This window comes from Phasianus colchicus, chromosome 6 (assembly GCF_987193195.1).
Source record: "Phasianus colchicus chromosome 6, bPhaCol1.hap1.1, whole genome shotgun sequence".
NCBI lineage: Eukaryota > Metazoa > Chordata > Aves > Galliformes > Phasianidae > Phasianus > Phasianus colchicus.
The window spans coordinates 17,096,029-17,111,732 of record NC_143441.1 but is presented as its reverse complement, the minus strand read 5'-3'; the positions used below and the strand labels follow the sequence as shown (position 1 = coordinate 17,111,732).

At 37.8% G+C, this 15,704-nt stretch overlaps 1 long non-coding RNA gene across 1 annotated transcript; it reads right to left on the bottom strand.

The window, feature by feature from the left end:
* Positions 1-352: 352 nt before the first annotated feature.
* Positions 353-14,465, bottom strand: LOC149917460 (uncharacterized). The gene is made up of 3 exons (XR_016467458.1): positions 14,385-14,465; positions 13,506-13,553; positions 353-606 (listed from the first exon to the last, which is right to left on the bottom strand). It is a non-coding gene; the product is annotated as an uncharacterized LOC149917460 (long non-coding RNA).
* Between the last annotated feature and the right edge of the window lie 1,239 nt (positions 14,466-15,704).

The following is a 15,704-nucleotide window of genomic DNA, read 5'->3' as shown; positions in this document are numbered from 1 at the left end:
TTTTCCAAAGCAGAATCCTCTCTCTACCCACCCAAATAAGGGACAAGATTCCTGAGGGGCAAGTAACATCACGAATAAAAGAATGGAAATGGGATGAGCAGGCATCTCCCTCCTGACTCACAAAGTCAAAAATCTCTGTATACTCTATGTTCTGATCTCAATTGTCTATTATAATCAGTATTGCTTTAATTTTGATAGTCCATCACAAGAGGCAAGCTCAATCTCATTCACTGTGGAAGCATCACAGAAAATGATTACTTCCCACATGTTCCTGGTCCCTACAAAAAAGAGATGTACAGCAGGTTGGAGCAGCCAGAGAGGCAGTAGAAGCAGAGATGACTGCAGGGTGGCAACTGCCTACTGCCAGATGATGAAGACTAGCTCTGGAATACTCACAACACATCTAGTAAAATCATGATGATGTAGTGACTGGTAAGTAACAATAAATTTGCTTTCCTTACTATATTTGCATCAGAGTATGCTTTTAGGGATATTAATCAAAACACATTCACTTGTTCCATTTATGTCTTCAATTTTTCCAGTGTCTTCTTATTTACAATCATGAATACTACAGCTTTATCTTTATTGTGCCAGCTTCACCTCCCACTGAAAGAAAGAATAAGATTTTGTTAAACTCAATTAATTTGTAAAGATAGTGAATTATTTTAAAAGATTGAATAATTAATTATCCAGATAAAAATATTCCAGATGCAAAATATATTTGACAGCAGTAAGGAATTGCATACACAGAAAGGAATGATGGGTAAATCCAGAATAATTACTTCCAAACCACTCAGACCACAGACAACCATTCTTCAGTAAAGATAAGACTATTTATGGTGTTACCTAGAAATCCAATCTCAAACATAGAATGGCTTGTAGTAGTGATCTTAGAGATCATGCCCAGTCCTTGTCCCATGGGCAGGGCTGTCAGTCACTAAATAGGCTCTCAAGGGCTCCATCCAACCTGGCCATCTTCAGGGATGAGACATCCACAACTTCTTTGGGTAATTTGTTCCAGCACCTCACTACGCTCTAAGTAAAAAAATTCCCCCTAACATCTAATCTAAATCTCCATTCTTACAGTTTAAAACTGTTTGCTCTTTCCCTCTCACTATCAGAATGTGTATAAAGTCAGTTTCCCTCCTGCTTTTTAAGGCTCCTTGTAAAAGAGCACCCTTCCCTTTAAGCTCCTTCTAAGTACTAGAAGACCACAGTGATGTCTCCCAGAAGCCTTCTTTTCTCCAGACTGAACAAGACCAGCTCCCTCAGCCCTTCTTCAAAGGAGAGGTGCTCCAGTCCCATTATCATCTTCATGGACCACTTTTGGGTGCACTCCAATGACTCCATACACTTTTTGTGCTGAAGACACCATTAGATTGTTTTTTCTCAGATCATTGCCACTGTTTTTAATTATTCTGGCTCCCCTGTTTTCCCCCTTCCAGAGGCGCAGATCTGCAGAACCCTCCACTCTCTAGTCACAGAACTGGGCCAAACCAGCCCAAACTCTTGGTGGAGGATATGGGCACAAGCTGGTTTTGGCAGCTACACTGGCTGCAGCCATCCAAACAGTTCTTTATCCGTCAAACAGTACATCCTTCAAATCCATCTCTCTGCAATTTAGAGATAAGCATTCAGTGTGCAGAAATCCATGTAGACACTATCAGTTGGCCTTCATTTTTGCACTGATGCCATCACTCCATCGTAGAAGGCCACCAGATCGGCAAAGCACGATCTGAACTTGAAGCCATTACTGGCCACATCTGATCACCTCCTCAGCACCCATGTGCCTTAACATAGCTCTCAGGAGGGTCTGTTCCTTGATCTCAGGCACAGAGGTGAGGCTCATAGACCTGTAACTCCCTGACTCTTCCTTTCTCTTTTTTAAAAATGGGAATTCTATTTCCCTTTTTCCAGACACCAGAGACTTCATCTGGGCTTCATTGAAAAGCCATGACTTTTCAAATAGGGTGGAGAGTGGCTTGGTACTCTGTATTCAATCCCTCCAGCCATCTGAATTAATTCTATACTGCAACCAAAGCTATAGTTCACTGCTACACACATTAAAAAAAAAAAGGCAGAAACAACTGGTAATAATTTTCCTAAAATAATAACTGCAGTTTAACGGTTATTGGCACTACACCTAACTCTCCTAATAAACATTTAATCAGCTAATGCTATCACCTTTTCTGTTCCATTTCTGGAAGGCTGGGTCACAATTTGCGTATATTTAACAAGCAATTTTGTACACTCCATTAGATCTCATCTCTCAGGAGCACAGTTCAAATTCCACGTGGTTTATTCAGTCACCTTCAAAGCACTCATACGATGGTTCACCACAACTAAAGCTTAGAACAAAGTCTGCTGCAGGAGATTATCAGAACTATACAGTTTGCAAAGTTCTACAGGCCTACTCCTCAGCAGAGATGGAATGCTGTTTTAATTATCAACACTACAAATTGTAACTCCAAAGGTGTTAGCTCAGAAAAGCTTGTTACGATTAATGAAGGAAACCATGTCAGGGACTCTGTTGCATACACTCATTCCTCATACGGGACAAAAAGATAAAAGCAGTAATAATAATCTCACATATTCTGAGACATTAAAGCTAACAAAACAGAATGAGGAAGTCCAATTGCTAACCAAGAATACCAAGTGTATCCAAGTCCACACTAAGTATACAGTAGAATCCATAAATATATGTCTTGGAAAACAAATACCAAGATCAATTATTTTTCCAAGTTCAAGGTGGCATAAGAACATGTAAGCAAAAAAACAGCTGAAAATAAATTTGAGGTGAAAGCTACAGAGCGTGTTTTTTTAGTCAGTATAACAATTAACTTACTGGAGAGAGTATAAAGGACAGAAAGGACTTATTTTAATGGCACTCAATCTCTTTCTAATAGTATGATAGCATTGTTAGAAGAACAGAAGTTGAATTCAAGAGATCTTTCTAACCTTCTATTCTTATGATGCAAATAATGATTTTTTTTCATTGTTTGGACAATTCTATGTCCCCTTTCCATACTGGTCAGTCACATCAGGTAAAAGTAATATATTTTGACATAAGAAACTGTTAAATAGGGAAATACTAATTGCAGATCTTATTGGCAAAGAGAGGCAGGAAGAACGCTGAGTGGCCAAGAACAGACAGAGAGCTGCAGAGGAGCAGGAACTTGGACAGAAGTAGATCACTTTTAACCAGGGGACAGTACAGACCCATCAACCAGAACAATGACTGGGTTAAGAGTGACACATAGAGTTGCATTTTACATTAAGAGTGTTTGGGTACCTACTTGGTCACTTTGAGACTTGTCTGAAGAGATTGCAGGGACCACTAAATGGTCTTAATGCCAATCCCCCAGAATGTTTCCACAAGCTGGAGCTCTGACCATTACCTCTTCTCAAACATCATATAAAATGTCTCCTTGTCCCCCCCTCATGCAAGTCTGCTTCTGCAAATCCAAAATCTCAGAATTCCACTCAGTGTGTTTAGAAAAATACTACTTCTAATTTCATGTGAACACATGTTTTTTTGGGAGTGAATAGAATGTATTAACTTGTCATTCTTGAATAATTAGTAAAAAATAGGGAAATCTACCTGAGGGGGAAAAAAAGTATTTCAATCTGTGTTTGGGGCTGTTCACATTGTGAGTTATTTTGCTGTTGTTTTATTTTGTTTTTATACAGTTAGCAGCTCTTACTACCTGATAACTAAGGATGTGTTTGTACCAGTATAAAATAGAAACCACATATGAAGCAAATATGGAGTGATATTACTGTCTCAGTTTCATAATGTCTTTCTCCTTATCTTACATATTTCAACATGAAATTATGGAGATTTTATGACTTTACATGGATTTTGTTTTGTGAGAAAAATTAGCTGAAAAAGATCAATTTTTCTAAAACTTGATCTGTGGAATAATATTAGAGGACACCATTATATTTCAAAAGGATAAAGGAATCAAAGGTAAACGGAGGTTAACTTCTGCTTTTTCTCTCTTCGGAAATGACAGCCACAGAAAAATAAAGCTCTTGGCTTCCAATATCACTGAAGTGATGTGATCTTATCCGATAGCCCTGTCAAAGTGAATTTCTAGTACATCAAATCACAAAGAACAACATTAAAATGGTAAAACTCTTCATGTTGTGCTCAGAGGGAAGAAAGCGCTTTATGCTACATTCCCCTGTGGCACACTTCTTTAGAACCTGGCTGTGAATATTACCTTGATTTACTCAGAGTCACCTAATGTTGCTGGCATTATGTCAGTCCTCAGGCTTTACTTGAATGTGTTATGTAATCTAACATGCCTAAACCCTAATGTAGACTCAGCAAGTTTTTAACATTAAATTAATGAACAGCAATCAACAGTGCAGGGTCTAGTTGTAGACTGATAGCTATCAGTGTCCCCAAGGGGTTGGTACTAGGTCCAGTCTTCTTTAACATCTTCATCAGTGACCTGGGTGAAGGGGTAGAGAGGTCCTCAGCAAGTTTGCTGATGATACAGAACTGGAAGGAGTGGCTGACACACCAGAAAGCTGTGCTGCCAATTCAGCAAGACTTGTACAGACTGGAGAGCTGGGCAGAGAGGAACATGATGAGATTGAACACAAGGGCAAGTATGGAGTCCTGCACCTGAAGAGGAATGACAACATGCATCAGTACAGGTTAACAGCTGACGTGCTGGAAAGGAGCTCTGCAGAGAAGGACCTGGACATCCTGGTGAACAACAGGTTGGCAACGAGCAGCACTGTCTCCTTGTGGCCAAGAAGGCCAATGGTATCCTGGAGTACATTAAAAAAAAAAACAAAAAAAACATGGCCAGCAGGTCAACAGAGGTTCTCCTCCCATCTATTCTGCCCTGGAAAGGCCACATCTGGCATAGCATGTCCAGTTCTGGGCTCATGAAGACAGGGAACTTCTAGAGGCAGCCCAGTGGAGGGACACAGAGATGGTTAGGGACCTGGAATGTCTTTCCTATGAAGAAAGGCTGAGAGATCTGGGACTGTTCAGCCTGGAGGAGAAGGGGATTTTAACAATATCTAATTAGTGGGAGTGGATGGGACCAGGCTCTTTTCAGTTATACCCAACAACAAAACAGTAGGCAATGTGCAAAAGCTGGAATACGGGAAGTTTCATCCAAATCTGAGGAAATCTTCTTTACTGTGAGAGTGACAGTGCACTGGAACAAACTGCTCACAGAGACTGCAGAGTCTCTTTCTCTTCAGAATCTGTCTGGACACTTTCATGCTTCTAGAGAACCTGCTTCAGCAGTGGGGTTAGACTGGATTATTTTCAGAGGTCTTTTCCAACCCCAATCATTCACTGATTCTGTGAATAACACAGGAGTTATTTGGGAATACTGAAGACCCTAAAATTAGAGATTACTGTATTTTACTCCAGCCAATATAGCTACAGCTTGAGAAATTAATATTAATGTAAGTTGAGACAAAAATGAAAGTGGAAACAATAACCATAAAATATTCTTGTAGAAAAGACCTGTACAAAAAAGATACAAATTGCATCTTTTGTTGATTCCTACTTATTTAAGGCTAGACTTTAAGTATCAGGAAAGTCAGTTCCAATTTGTAAATGTGTTCTATTCTGTATGCATAAATAAAAACCTCTAATTTTTATTTCCTTACAGTGTAAAAGGTAGAGTCCCTAGTGCAGATGAGTCAAGACTTGTACAGACTGGAGAGCTGGGCTCCTTTAAGTCTTACTTAAAGGAAACTAGTATTCCCAATCCTACAGACAGATCAAACAGAAAAGTGTTTGCAATGTGGCTGCAACAACCATTGCAGCATCTCTCTTCCTGGTGAAGCAAAGGCACTGTCTTTGAAATTCAAGCACTGAATTCAGACTGCAGTCAACTCCATCACAGAGACACTACCCAAAGCTCAGGGAAGACAGGTGGCAGGGAATCCCTTCACCAAAGCAAAGCCTGATGGCAATTATATGAGAGCCTACAGATAAAGCTCAGATAGTGAATTCCTTCTACACATTCAAACTGGACTCTCGCTTCCCAAGGATACTTTTAAATTACTGTGACTTCTCTAATTTGTTAAAAGCTACAGTGAAAAAAAAATTAAAAAATCTTATAAATGCAGGCTTCTATCAATTACCCTCCAATTTATTGTCCCGGAGTAACAAGTTTAGATCTGGTTACCCACCTGATATATTGCAAACAACAGTAAGTCTCTTCTGTTAAATTTAGACATCTGTTTTTAATAAAGCATTTGTGTAAGGAACCCATGGCTCATAAGGAGGAGAAATTTAAGAGCAGTATATAATCTAGTTAAGAAAAGATTCAAACAAATGACAATATTGAACGCAAATATAGGGACAGTTTCCTGACTTAAACTAAAATCAAATAGTCTTTAATTTAACTGAAATCTTTGATCATACTGAATATTAATGTTCATGCCTAGAACTGAAAAGTCTAAGATGGTCACCATTTCTCTTCAGACTGCTTATATAGGATTCATTAGCAATTTATCACTGACATAAAAGCAGAATTCAATTCCATCTGTGAACTCTAAAGCACAAAAGACTTGGCACATTTGATGAACTGCAGATGATCAGAAACTGGAGTAGAGGTAGCCATAAAAGAAAAAAAAAAAAAAGATATTAAGCAACGTTGGTAATAGTTTTAATTGTAAAAATAACTCCTTGAAGGAAGCAGTCACATAAACTTGAAAACATGCTGCATTACTTTACCTCAGATATCAAATTAGAAAAATTTTTAGGGATGTCTAAGCACTTCTAACATAATTCCTTTAGATTCTTTAAGCTTCAGTTTGGTATTATCATTCAATCCAAATTTCTTCCTAAGTGTTAAATATATTCTTAAGTGCAAGGCTGAGCTTTATAAACCGCGATAAACAGCACTAACAGCCAAGGAAGCCAGCAAAGCAATCAGAGGAGAAAGACAGTACTTGATGTGAGTAGCAGGGGAGCTGTCTGGCTTATGGGCAGAACTGTAAGTTAAATATTAGGGGATTTTGCTCCTGAACATTTGCACTGAAAAAAAAATAATCACAAAGGCTGTCCATTCACCCTTCTCCCCTGAACAACAACAAAAATATCTCAAAGTTGTTTCTGACAAATGGTTTTCCTTCGGGCTGCTATGTAAGATTACAAAAGATGGTGGGGGTACTGCACTTCCTAGAATTAAATAGTCACAGTGTCTTTTATTAAACAGTGTCAGTCCTTGTTTAACAGACTCATTTTCTGACTCTAATATTAAACACTTTGATGTCTAAAGTAGACTTCAGGAGAAGCCACTTCCTAAACAGAATATCCACCTACCATAGTATCACTGTTATATTACACTTTAAAACAAAATAAGCAGGAGGATTTTCCACACAAGGATAAGCAGAGAGGTAGATACTGCATGCAGTATAACAGAGAAATGGAAGGACAAACTACTAAAGTTTGTGACTCACAGATGAATTTTTGTGTAAAAAGATGGAAATGCCATGAGTGATCATGGTTTCTTTATGTGTGCACCTACAATGACTCATGAACTTTGCAAAGAATTAGTTTGCCCTTTAAGCTAAACTAGGAAATAAACCTACAGTTGCATAAAGGTCACTGAAACGTAAAAATACTTATCACTCTAAATCTTGACCATATGTAAAACTAAGAAGCACTGAGTCCAATTCAACTGAATTATTTATAAGTAGTATTTTATATAATATCTTACTCTTTGGAAACTACAATTATGTTATAAACCACCAGATAATTCATGCACAATTTAATGAAATGACTATAAAAATGGAAACATCAGCTTTACTCACAACAAAAGAAAGAAACAAAAACATGACAGCAAAGGGACCACAAAGTTATGAGAGTAGTGAGACCAGATAGTATATGCTATCCTGTGCACAACTTCTCTCTCTCTTCCTCCTACAACCCCTCACTGAACCATTATTTATTGTTAGTATTTCAAAATATCCTCAACAAGGAAGTTCTATATGAAGCAAGACATAAATAATATTGTTTAGGGGAAAGGTTCAAGAAAAAAATCTCAAGACTTCACGTTGCTACCAGTGATTTTCAAGTTAAAATTTGTTCAAATTGAGAAGATATACTGGTATGGAAGCTGTAGTGTAAACCTCAGTTTTATCTACAAATGTGAATAATAAAAATGACAGAAATGGGCAGAGCTGTAAAGAACACTAAAGGTAAAGAAGATTAAAAAAAAACAAAAAACACTTTTCACACAGCACATTTATCATCTTTTACCTCCACTCTCTGAATGGCAAAGGAGGAAAATCATTTAACAGCTGCCATTTTGAATATGCTGGAAGTGATCAGAAAAGACTGGGAGGCTGTCACTAAATGAGCAGATGACATTTTATTTGTCTTTCATTCAATCAAGCCCTGAAATCTTGTTTTCATTCACAGAAAAGCATATTGAGTCAAGACATGTAATCCAAGCACTGTCTCATTTATTTCAGTTAGAACTCAAGTGTATTACTAGTGGCTGGCCACTCTTTAAACTTTAGCTGTGAGATGTAAACAAAGAGATGCAAGGATAGTAATTGTTTGAAATATTTGATACAAAAGCTAATATAATGCTTCCAACTGATTAATATATATATATATATATGCATTAAAAAAAAATAGAGGAAGGAAGCTGAAAGCTCAAGACCATCTGGATAATGCTTAAAATTAGAATACAAGAGAATACAAACAACCAGAGAACAAGTAGATCCCACCAGTTCCAGAAACAAAGCAGTAACGAAGCTTTAAAAGACATGACAGAGATAAAAACAGTCAGGTAATAAACAGCTTTCAGATTCTGATACGTAAACAAAACATTGTTCTACTTTCATTTTTCTTCTTTGAAAGAGAAATGTGGAATTAATTTTATTTTTCATATATATTTTTAGAATCACTGTATTTCATGTAATTTGTTGTGTGCTAGTGTCCTCCAATGGATGCTTTTGAAAGTACTTGCTCTATAATAGCGTAGCAGAACTATACTTGTGCTACACTTGATGGATTTTGTATAGCATTTATTGCAAGATGCTGGGAAAAGAGAACAACAACAGATTTTACAGGCTCTTCTTTGTTTGTTTGTTTTAAACCTGATATATAAACAGACATTGGCACTCCTAGATTACCTCATCTCCAAAAAAGCAAATGTGACTTTTTCTCAAATTGCAGCAGTTCCACCCGAGGACCCAATGAGTTCAATACTCAGTGAATGTCCATTCACTTGTCTTCTGAACTCACAAAAGGAGACAAAGCAGATAATGAAAGTACAGGCAGCCCTGTACATGCAGAAGCTTCATACAGGACAAAGGCCCAAGCCTAGAAGTCACTGATCACGTATGGAACAAATACGTATTCGGATCCACACCTTCTCCTCCTCTTTCCAGCTGGTAAATTTGAATAAAAAACCACTGAACAAACATTCAATTCTTTCACAACTATTCGAGGAAGCAATGGAGTCAGTATTCATTTACAAAGATTTAGCTGATGATATATTGGTGTTACTTGGTGATGTAACAGAAATTGAGAAGGTTTTGTTTCTTCTTGCTTTTTAAAGATTTAGATGCAAAAACAGATCTCTTAATTTATAGTCTGGATGAATGATTCTCTAAACAGTTTATCTCTGTACTGCTTTTTTCTTTGGTCATTCAAGGCTTTCTCATGTGGCACAGTTTATGCGCAGTAAGTTTGCATATAGCATACTTATGTCCCTGGGTCAGCTACATGTAGCCATCCCCTTTCTTTGCTCCTGATCGCTGATCCCTAACACTGGCAGCCTCTTTCAGCTGCAGGTGTCTTAGTTCTGATCGCCTCCTTCCCTAGACCAGGCCTTGGCTAAGTTATCTTCTCTTGACTACACTGACTTCTTGCAAATACTTCTGAACAACGTTGTCCTTAGGATAATCTTAAAAACCATAGATCCAAGGCAAGAAATAAACCTGAAACAGCTGCTGTTTACATGGAAATTAAGGACATCTTCTAAGAAGGTGGGTTATGCTGCTTCCAAAGAAAATTCAGGTACTGGGTGCAATTAATATGCACTATGAGTATTCAAAAGAGCAATTAAAGCAAAGTAATTAGCACACTGTAAATTCACATACTGGTTTATTTTGTGCCATTCTCCCTGTTTGACATGGCCTTTAAAATGTTTATCAGTCAGAGCAAGTTAAATAACACCACTATCCCACTGAGAATTATCTCCAGGGAATCATGATCCTCCCAGCTAAAGACTGGCTCCCTTCAGACAACATCCTCTCACACATCCCCAAGCAGATCCTTAGCAGCAGAACAGACAAAACGCAGAGCCCAGAACAATTATATGCTGCTGGCAGCAAGCATGTGGTTGCCAAAAAAGATTTAATGGCTTTAAAAGAGATATCCTTACACCTTCATATCTCATCTGTTACCCGTCTCAGCTTCCTCATAAAAATATGTAAATACTTGCATTCCTGTCCCAAAATTTTCTTGAAAGTTAGAATATCTCTGATGTAGAGTTACAACAGGAAGTATGACTTGTGCCCAGCATTCTAACAGGCTTACCATAGGTTAACACTAAAACATAGCTTTAATCGGTCAAATACAGAAACTACAAGCTCTACTGAATATCCAGTTACTCAGAGAAATCCAACCAAAACATGAGACCACAGCCATCCACTCAGTTCAGTGACTCAAAAAAAAAAATTCCATTCCATCATTATTATCTGGATTTAGAATGCTAAGTGAGACAGGTAGAAGACTACACATCCACAGAACAAACCATAAAACAGGCATTCCATGACATATTGCCTACTCTAGCTAACTTGCATTGTGTCAATAAATTTCCTGGATTCTCTTTACCATAAATTTGATAATTGTAGATCTTTCAGGACTGCCTCTCCTCTATTTAAATAATGAGCAAAGATGTAGGAAAATTTGCTGGGGAAAAAGAAAATAATAACCCCAAAAAACTGCAGAGACTTTTCTCCAAGTTTTTGAAATTTTGTATGGCTCGATAACTTGCAAGAGTGAGTCTGAAATGTATAATCTGCGTGTAGAATTATTTGCAAATTCAAAAAAGTACTAGCTTGAAAAAAACTGAAATTGTAAAAAATGTTCAGCACTATGCTAACTTAACACCCACTCAGTGGCAAAATTTTGTCACTGAAGTGAAAAAGAATAAAAATAAGATAAATGCCAAGCTTTTCTGAACCAGTCATATAGTGTAAAGTCTAGTCAGTGGCAAGAAAGCTGTAAGAGAAAAAAATCTCTGGGGGCCACTCCTGCTCACACTGTATGTTTGTTTTTCTGTATAATTTCTGAACATTTTACATTATAGAGTCGTTCCCAGATGAGATATCACTATCTTTTTCTTTCCTTTACCACTAAGCCCTACAAGAACATTAAGAAAGACTTGGCATAAACAGATTAGTTTAGAATTCGCCCATGACTGCACTGGCACTGACTGCTTTAGGCTTTGAATGAATGCCAAATTTATGAGCTGTCTTCAGTAACTGCCTATTTTACCTATATCAGTTTAAGCAGATGTAAAGCATAAGTAGTTTAACTATACCCAGTGTCATAAACTGGGCATAAATATTTGTTGAAGTCTTAGTATTACAGAGTAGAATTCTTTCTGCAGTTTAAAAGATTATGTGCAAGGAGCCTGAGAAGTGCAAGTGATGCATTACGCTTACAAAAGAGATACTCCCTGAGAAGCATTACAATTGCCTGCTAAATACATACAAAGCTCTTGAAAATGAATGTTAATTTCTCTTTCAGTTATCAAAAAGAATACAAATTTCAACATACAGATTTACATGCTATTTAAGATATGTTTAAGATGCAAACAATGAGATGCCTTATGGTTTGAAGGCATGAAGAGAGACCACCAAGAAGCTCTATATCCACGAGACTAACCATAAACATACATTCCCCAAGATGTGCTCTATACCTTAACTTGCATTATGACAAGTTTTCTTTTTGTGCAAACCATGTTTTCTTAATTCAGCTCACAGAGCATACTTAAAGGACAGAGTATTTGGCCTTGCAAAATGGTTGTATATATATACTGATACATATATATACACATATATGATATACACACACACATGCACACACCCATTTCTTTAAGAGAGCATTAGTTTTTACTGAAAATTACTTGTGTTGATGAGCAGACAAGACTGTTAAGAATAAGATTCTCAGCAAAAGCAAAATTAAAAAAGCATAAAATAATCTTATTTGCTCAAGGTGACATGAGTAAAGGTAAGCATCACACAACTTACTCTTAAAACATATTCAAGAAGAAATCAGAAGTGGTGCTATGAAGTGAATGAGGACAACTACTAAAGATTAAGCACAAAGATATGTTTTACAACCTGAACCCCCACATGAGCCCAGTTATAAAATTATCCCTGTGATATATCACCAGTATTACAGAGCACACAGTATTAGAGAAGGAATTTATTATCCACTTGTTATAGAAGCTGTAGGCATAGAAATACTGAAATTTTTTTCCAATGCTTCCCAATAGGGAGTAAGTTCCTATTCACACCTTCAGTTGAGACTAAAAAACAACAGAACAACAAAAACATTTCTATTGGAAATCTGAAGGAACATATGATAAAGATATTCTCTATATTAAAGGAATAGTGTCTTTACTTTATGTGCCTGTGAAGTTTTTGGTGTTTGAAAATCAGTCAATGTGAGCAACAGATGATGCATAGAATTTTTTGTGCTTCTAATTATATCCAGCACATTCAACATCTTGAAGGATTAAATCCTCAGAGACAACGTACAGAAGAGACAGGAGAGGGAAGATTTTGACAGAGAATCAAAGGGATATGAAGACGGATTTCTGCAGACTGCAGACATGGAATTACATGGAAACTAAAGCCAATGGAACAAAGGCTTACTGGAAACATTTGAAGAGCACAGTCCTAATATCCATAATACAGCATTGTTAACTCCTAATTTTGGCATATCTCTCATACTACAGCATTTTACTTGAAAACTCTTATTCTGAAAAGAGCCATGCAGACAGGGCTTTGAAAAAAAATCTCAGTGAAAGACAATTCCTCAAAAAGCAAGTGCTTGAGGATGGCTGGAAGGAGGCAAAGAAACTTCGAGAAGCTTCCCATTTCCCGACCTCCCTGCTGGCTCTGTGAAGGTTTTCTTCTTTCCCCACTAGAACAAACCTTCAGTGGCTCCCACCCTGACCACTGCCCCTTGCTGATGCAGCTCGGTTTTGTGATCGGCTCTTGGAGTGTTATAGACTGAATGAGCATTTCAAAGGGACAACTGAAAATTAAGCACACGTTAGAAAATGCAAATACTTTCACTTTTAGAAACTTAAAGAAAGGATGCCTGTATTTGAAGTGAAAATGCGTAGACTTAATGCAAAATCATTTGATCATTAGAGAAGAAAACGAGCGTGGTATTAACGAAAATCCTCTACATTAGTTTTCTTAATGTTTTCTAAGTACACATTAACATTAGAAGACAGAGGACTCTAATAACATACCTTGAAAGGTGGCTTCCCTAAGGCATTTCATCAAAGTAGGATTTAAATCTGAGAACAAACAGATTTCATTTCCAGACAAAGAGAAAATTGCAGACAGTTCTTTTAAACCCCTCTCTTCCCACAATGAACCTTATACATTGTATTAGTTCTCCACATGCTACAACTGCTGTAATAAGCATCTCAACCTGCAGAGAAGTTAAAAAACACTGCAGCACTGAATATTATTATTCCTACTTCTCATCAGTGATTATAAATATCTTAATCATGCATACCTCATCTAACCCAGGAGATATCAGAGTAGCTACTGAAAACCTCACGTCATATGCTTCACAAATTTGGAGAGATTTTTTTTCTTTTCATTCTGCAACTACAAACTTTAACCAATACTAACAGGTCTGTTAGGTACAGGAACCCAACAGGAACATGCAATTAAAATTAATATCTGGATTATCAATATTATTGGTCCATGGATTTGAGGCATAGAGAAAATAGCTTTGTTTGGAAAAGTCTTTAATTTATCCCAATCACTTCTAAAAAGTCAGGTCAGTTATTAAGAATTTAATCTATATTTAAACAGTATAATCATATGAAACATGAAACAGTTCTCTTCAGTTTTCAAATATTGTCTTTCACCCCCCTCTTCCCCAGTGTAGGTAGGGATCAACGTGGGAGGTAAGCAACCTGCAGAATTCAACTACAAAGTCAATATAATATTTCACCAAAGAATGCCACCAGGTTCATGGCCATTCCAGCTTTGCAGCTATTTCTGCCCAGAACATCACCTTACCATAGAAGCATAAAGAACTACCACCACACAAACATTTAACTCCAGCATTTCTTTTCTTTGAATAAGTGTGGGGTGCTTCTAATTATCTTTACCTTTGAAATAGCAAATATTGCCCACTTCTTGCTTTGCTGGATTCCGTCTTAGACTGTAGGAGCAGGGCAAAGGGATGCTGCTAGGCAAAATGAAAAAGGGAGCAAGTCACAATGACACCCACCTGTTACTCTAATTTCTGCCATCCAACACTCCAAAGAATAATGGAAAGACTGAAGAGAAAATGGAAGGAAAAAAAAAATAGCATTTTCTCTTTAAAAAGCGATTGCTTAGGTTTACAGCTATTCAGGTCTTCACTACTTGGAAGTGTGGGTGATACTCAGTGTGGGTGGTACTCAGGCTACGGTGGGTGGTAGTTACAGGGGGTGGTTCTGGGTGGTGCTTAACGGGTCACGGGGCAGTCATGTGTCACAGTATATAAGCAGATGTTGCACAGCAATAAATTGGCACTTGAGCTACATTCAATACATGAGTCTCTTGTGTCCCTGTGCTGGTTGGGGTGCATACGGTCGGGGCGCTGATGAGGCGTTGTTGACTGGGCAAGGTTGTGAGGAGGTTGGCAACAGGAAAAAAGTAACAACTAATTTGTGGAATGTGAACATTTGGCATAAAAGGGGATGGAAGGGGGTTAAAAACAAACAAACAAACAAAAAAAAAAAACCCATCCCAAAATATATTTATCTATTCAAGGGAACAAAGAGGCAGAGCCTTCTTATTTTCCCCCGTATTTCCAAATTCACGTGCGGCAAAGGCACATGAAGCCACACATGCCACAAGCACACCCCAAGAAGAGAGCAGATTGGCAACATGGTATTTACGGGTAGACATTCTTGCTGCAGTTGTCTCTGAAATGCTGAAACAGCTCAAGTCCAAGACTTGCAACAGGCAAAGTAGGACAGTCAGTTTCCTTGGATTTCTGAGCCTTCGTTCAGCACCACTTGGCCCCCAAGGAATGACGGCTTGGGAAGAGAACTTTAGATGTAGAATAGTAAGATGGTGTAAAATCAATGAAAATTATATAAAGGAATATTATATAATCAAATAATATTAAGATGTTATAATAATGAAATAAGCAAGAGAGTTAGGCACAGCGAGACAAAGAGAATAAATAGGAGGCTTACCCGTGTCATGGGCTCGCTCAGGAAACTCCAGTGGAGTGGATCTTCCGAAGAAAGAAAGATCCTTCCCCCCTGGTAGTCAGCTCTTAAATGGGTCTAGGAGAGGTGGAGCCAGGCTCCACCCCTTCCTGCAGCACAGGTGAATTGCTTTCACCTGTGCTCCCAGGGCTGACTCATTGCTCACCTCAGGTGATTAATCAGAGGTTCAGGCCGTGACTCAGCAGTTCCCATACAGATGGAAAG